Raw genomic sequence first — 6,203 nt, forward strand, 5'->3', positions numbered from 1 at the left:
ATTACTAGTAGGGAGTTGATAGTGTTTGGTTGTCATTAGCGTGCAAGACGCAGTGAGAGGTGAGTGACTGTTTGCATTCTTATGTCAAGGAGTGATTTATTCTGAAGTTTAGAGTTGCAGTCGTAGGCTTGATTACCTACAGATGTATGTGCTCGAGGACTGACAGTGATCGATTAATCATTGTTGTGTATCAATGAACATTTATACTGATATATGTTATTGCATTCAAATGCCGGTATTCTATATATACATTATCTTGCTGATAGTGCAACAGTGTATGTAGGCTTGATCAACTTGAGGAGGGTAATAGTATCAGGTGGTGAACCAGGAGGTAGGATACCACTTGATAAGCTGATAATAGAGTTCTGATGGTGTTGGAGTGCAACCTGATTGTGATATTATAGAGTATAGGATTCATTATTATTATATGTGTGTATGTATCGTGTATGTGCTTTGTCCAGTAAATGTGTCACAATTTGCTGGTGTTTGCCCTTGTCCTAGTGAGGCTTCCCAGGAGTTAGTAAAGAAGGAGAGAGAGAGAGAGAAAGAACCATGAACCACTGCTGTGGACAGGGTAGGAGGTAATACTAGTAAGTCATAGGGGATTGAGGAGATCATATCTCATAAGGAGAGAGTGGGGAGTCACAGCGGCTCGAGTGGGTGTGTGCACGTGACAACGAGGCTAAGTGTTGGAGCCGCATCCCCTAAACGTGTGACGTTGAGCCCCTCTCCAAGAGCCAGAAGCGCCAAGGGTGATCTCCTAGTATAAGCACTCTGCCGAGTTGTGGGTTGGGTTGTCCATAGAGAAGGATCAACGACGACAACACCAACCAACCCACAGTCTATAAAAAATTGGGGGCCTGTCCGGGAGAGTGAACTGACACACCCACACCCTGTCCAAGAGTGGATTTGTACACCCTTGCTGAAATAGATAAACTGTGTGAACGCAGGTGTATATTCTCTCTTGGGAAGACTCACAGGACAAAGATGGATAAGGTGCAAGCGTTTGTGGAGTCAGGCAAGCCTGAGGATTTAGAAGGTTGCACGAGGGATCAATTGAAACAAATAGCAGGAAAATGTGGCATCAGGTTGAAAGCATCTAAAGTAGCTGGGATGAAGGATGAGATCCTGAGGCAGTTAAGAGCCAAAAATGAAGCGGCAGAACAAGGAGCCCAAAAAGGAGCTGAAAGTGGAAAGGAGGATGATGGGCAGGATGAAGTGAGATCCCAGGGATCGAGTAGGAGCAGCAAGAGTAGCCGCAGTAGCAGGAGTAGCCGAAATAGGAGCTTGGAGAGATTCCAGTTAGAGCTCCAGATGCAGCGTGAGGAGAGACAGTTCCAGCTGGAAAAGATGAAATTGGAACTCCAGATGAAGAATGAAGCCGAGAAGGAAAAAGAGAAAACCAGACTGGAAATAGAAAAAGAAAAAGCCCAAGTCGAAAAAGAAAAAGAGAGAACAAAGCAAATGCAGATAGAAGCGAATAGAACCTTGGCTGAGCAAAGGATTGAACATGGGTTGCCAGAGAGCACCACCCAGGTATCACACCCACCAGATGTTAGGGTTAGGGAGAAGGACATTCCCTTGTTTGTTCCCGAAGAGGCAGAGAGCTTCTTCGAGCATTTTGAGAAAGTAGCCAGCATCAAAGAGTGGCCACAGGAGGAATGGGCCCAGCTGGTCCAGTTAAGATTGACCGGTGCAGCCAGGGAGGCATACACCCAATTGTCACTGGAAGAGTGCCAGGATTACGCCACAGTAAAGAGCAGCATATTGCGCTCGTTTCAGTTAACCTCAGAAGCTTATAGGAAGCGCTTCAGAGAAATGATCAAAGTTGGAGCATGTACGTTTGCTGAGACAGCAAGGGATCTGGAAAGACGATTCCAGAAGTGGATTGAGGCTGCTGGAGTTGGATCTTATGCTGACCTGAAGCAACTGATGGTCATGGAGAAGTTCTTGGAGATGATGCATCCCGAAACAAAGTTCAAGATCCAAGAAGCAGGGATAATGGAGGTGAAAGATGCCGCAGATAGGGCGGATATGATTACTGAAGCATACAAGAGCTTGAGGGAGAACAGAGTGAGAAGTGAGGCGAGATGCAGCAATGGCAGATCCAATGGAGTCTGGGGAGGAAGAAATTATGAGAAACCCAGAAGAGTCTGGGGTGAGAAAAATTTTGATAAATGGGCAGATAAAAGTAAGTACCCTAAAACTCAGAAGAGTAGGTCGCGCACTTCGTCTGAAAGTGAGGATGGAGGAGCCAAACGAGAAACTAATCGTTATCCAGGGAATCAAGAGTCCAGTAAAGCTCCACAGAGTACGAGTAGTACGTCTGGCCCGAGGAACTCCAATACGAGTGGGCAGAGTCAGAGCTACTCTGGGACATATAGAAGAGACTTTTCCCAGATGAGATGTTACAATTGTAACGGATTGGGTCACGTGATGCGAGATTGTCGGCAGGGCAAGAGAGTTGTGACCCTGGCCATGTGTGACCCCCGAGGTAAATATACTAATGTGTTCCGAGACAAACCACAGAGAGCGAACTTAGTGAACGAGAGGTATAGGCCGTTCATGAGCAAAGGTTGGATCAGAATAGGAAGCCAACCTGAAGTAGAAGTTGGTATCTTAAGAGATACCGGAGCTAATCAGAGCTTGATTACGAGAAGCCTGATTGGGAATGATCGACGGTTAGCTGGCAGGAGTAAGATGAGAGTATATGGGTTATTGTCTGAGAGTGACATGCCCGTATGTACTGTCCAGCTAAGGTCGGAATATGTGTCGGCGGAGGTGATGTTGGGAGTATGCCCCGACATACCTGTTCCAGGAGTCCAAGTGATCCTGGGGAATGACTTGTGCGGGACAAAGGTGTTGACAAGAGTCATAGCGGAGACTGTGCCAGAGGAGTGCCCAGAAGGCCACGGCACGTGTGGGACACCTGAGAGTGTGAACCTGACTGACATCCGAGGGGATGAGTCAGGAGACCGCCAAGCCATTGAGTACCCTGTCTCGGTAGTGACGAAGGCAGAGGTGGCCGACGAGGAAGACACTGGAGAAGGTGAGACAGTGTCGATTCAGCCAGTGGAAGAGATCGATGTAGATATAGCACGGCTGTTTGATGAAGGTCCAGCCCAGAAAAATGAAGTCTCGGTGAGGTCAAAAGTGAAGATGGCCCAGCCGAAGAAGAATACTGTGAAGGGAGTTGACCTGAAGAGAGCCCAGACTGCTGAAATTGAGAGTCGGAAGGCGAATGCAACTGTGCTGAGTAGGAATGAGGAAGGATGTGGACAGACTGAAGACGGGAATAGAGCGTCAAGTGGTCCACGAGCACAGAGGCATATGGATAGTGGAGTTAAGTTGTTTGAGATGTCAGGAGTCGACATGTTTCACAGAAAACGTGGAGGAGAGATAGTGAAGAAGAGTAATAGCCGGGAAAATGAAAGGAGAAGAGACAGTATGTGTGGAGAGATGCTTACGAGCACTTTGGGAGAGGCAAAGCGACATGTATGGTCGAGTGCTGTTGGATGTAGTGCAGTGCTCGAAGAAACTTTTAGGGAACGAAGAAGAGTCGAAGGAGAAGAAATGGAGTGGTATAGAAGTGAAAAGTGTAGGAAGAGGATGATGATGCAAGCATGGAGGGATAGAAGAAAGCCGAGGACTCGATGGAAGTCAGACAGGATGAGATCTTGGATAAATGCGGAGACGCAAGGGAGGATCGTCGGTGAAGACGAGGAAGTGAAGTATGATGACAGGAGGCGGAAGTATAACGGCAGTAGATGGAAGTGTGAAGACGACAGAGGAGGTACAGACAGTAGATGTCTGACTCTGGACGGGAAGAGAAGAAGACGAGGAAACGGAGGGTGGAGACAGTAAGTAGAGTGGACCAATGGATTGCAGGCGTCCAAGGAGGACAGCCTAGCCAAGAGGTGCCAGAGAGGTCAAATCGTTTGTGAGAAGACCATGTTTCTGGAGAGTTGTGAGCCGGATGTTGCAAGGTGCAACGAATTATTTGTAGACTCCTAAGAGAGTATATGGGGTGAAGAACGAGACAGCGTGGTGGCGGATGTATTATCCCGAGCTTTGCCACTGGAATAACTCTCAAAAATAAGGGGAGGGGAGTGTTATGATCTCAGCCTGCAGGAGAAACGAGTCTCCCTCCTTGAGAGTTATTCAGCAAGCCTGACCTAACTAGAAGGTCTAGCAAATATTGAGGTGATAACCCATATGAAAAATGGCTGGTTGGATATGTAAAACAATTTAAGATTATAGGCAGTAAGTAAGGAAATAGATAAATGACTGGCTAGGAGATGTGGACATTTTGCTGGAGGCGTGAGGCTCGCTTCCGGAGGACCTTGACCTCACTTGAGTGCCAGACATCGCAGGGGGAAGCCGCGCTCCGTTTGAGCTCCCGCCAGAAGGGAACCCCTAGTGATATATCTCGAAGAGAAGAGAAGTGTGCGGACGTACCAGCTGTGGAATCGAGCTGGGAACGTTGTGGTCTCAAGTCCTGGTCGACGAGCAGATATTAAATCGCCCAGAAGCATTATTGTGGGCTGTGTGGAGCGCCCTGACCAGACGCCGTCAGAGGGAAAGCGCCCTCGACCAATTAATCTGTGGTAAGCACGATATACGCCAGTTCATAGTGATTGCATTGTAGTTGGTCGTGTGCCCAGCGACAGTAGCGATGTTTATTTATAGGTTAGACATGTTTTAATAAGGCAGAAGGCCTGAAATAGGAGAGTGAAGAGGGAGGAGCACGGAGCGACGTCCGTCCTCTCTGAGCGCTGGCGGACGACTGAGGGAGCCTGGCTCCGGATGGAGGAAGACCCTCCCAGCGAGTGAGGACGCCGCCGCCAGGCGAGGTGGAGTATGGACCCGCCCAAAACGGGGGAGTCCACTCTCACTGTATGTAGAGGACAGATAGAGGTTTGAGGCAAGCATATTGTGTGGTTATTTTTGTTTATGTGTTAAAGGGGAACATTTTATTGGAACGTCGATGGGTTGCAGGTTTGTCTTTGGGGAAGAAGTTGCTGAGAACTTCGAAGCCAGCAGATGATGTAGCTAATGAGACTCCGAGGTAGTGGAGCAGAGGACCTCGAGCTGTGAGGAGAAGCAGCAGTGCAGAGGAGTGTCACGTGCTTCTGTAGAGGTGGTGCAGCAGCCAAGAGAGCTGTGGAAGAACCTAACAGAAGGGTGAAGCACCGTAGTTGCACAAGGAAACTTCATGATAGCAGCCTGGAGGAGCTGCAGAGGATCCTGGTAGTGAAGCCCGGAAGAACCTAAGGATATTAGGGTTGTGAACTTCCAGAGGTGGAAGGGGAAGTTCTGGTGGATTACTAGTAGGGAGTTGATAGTGTTTGGTTGTCATTAGCGTGCAAGACGCAGTGAGAGGTGAGTGACTGTTTGCATTCTTATGTCAAGGAGTGATTTATTCTGAAGTTTAGAGTTGCAGTCGTAGGCTTGATTACCTACAGATGTATGTGCTCGAGGACTGACAGTGATCGATTAATCATTGTTGTGTATCAATGAACATTTATACTGATATATGTTATTGCATTCAAATGCCGGTATTCTATATATACATTATCTTGCTGATAGTGCAACAGTGTATGTAGGCTTGATCAACTTGAGGAGGGTAATAGTATCAGGTGGTGAACCAGGAGGTAGGATACCACTTGATAAGCTGATAATAGAGTTCTGATGGTGTTGGAGTGCAACCTGATTGTGATATTATAGAGTATAGGATTCATTATTATTATATGTGTGTATGTATCGTGTATGTGCTTTGTCCAGTAAATGTGTCACAATTTGCTGGTGTTTGCCCTTGTCCTAGTGAGGCTTCCCAGGAGGTAGTAAAGAAGGAGAGAGAGAGAGAGAAAGAACCATGAACCACTGCTGTGGACAGGGTAGGAGGTAATACTAGTAAGTCATAGGGGATTGAGGAGATCATATCTCATAAGGAGAGAGTGGGGAGTCACAGCGGCTCGAGTGGGTGTGTGCACGTGACAACGAGGCTAAGTGTTGGAGCCGCATCCCCTAAACGTGTGACGTTGAGCCCCTCTCCAAGAGCCAGAAGCGCCAAGGGTGATCTCCTAGTATAAGCACTCTGCCGAGTTGTGGGTTGGGTTGTCCATAGAGAAGGATCAACGACGACAACACCAACCAACCCACAGTCTATAAAACCAGGTACTGAGTGACACTGACCAGGTGCC

The 6,203-nt window shown here is 47.8% G+C and overlaps 1 long non-coding RNA gene across 1 annotated transcript; it reads left to right on the forward strand.

Moving 5' to 3' along the window:
• The first annotated feature begins 3,855 nt into the window (after positions 1-3,855).
• LOC138352902 (uncharacterized) lies at positions 3,856-5,801 on the forward strand. The gene is made up of 2 exons (XR_011222952.1): positions 3,856-4,607; positions 4,999-5,801. It is a non-coding gene; the product is annotated as an uncharacterized lncRNA (long non-coding RNA).
• Positions 5,802-6,203: the final 402 nt, after the last annotated feature.

The sequence above is a fragment of the Procambarus clarkii genome, chromosome 6, assembly GCF_040958095.1.
Source record: "Procambarus clarkii isolate CNS0578487 chromosome 6, FALCON_Pclarkii_2.0, whole genome shotgun sequence".
In the NCBI taxonomy this organism is placed as follows: domain Eukaryota; kingdom Metazoa; phylum Arthropoda; class Malacostraca; order Decapoda; family Cambaridae; genus Procambarus; species Procambarus clarkii.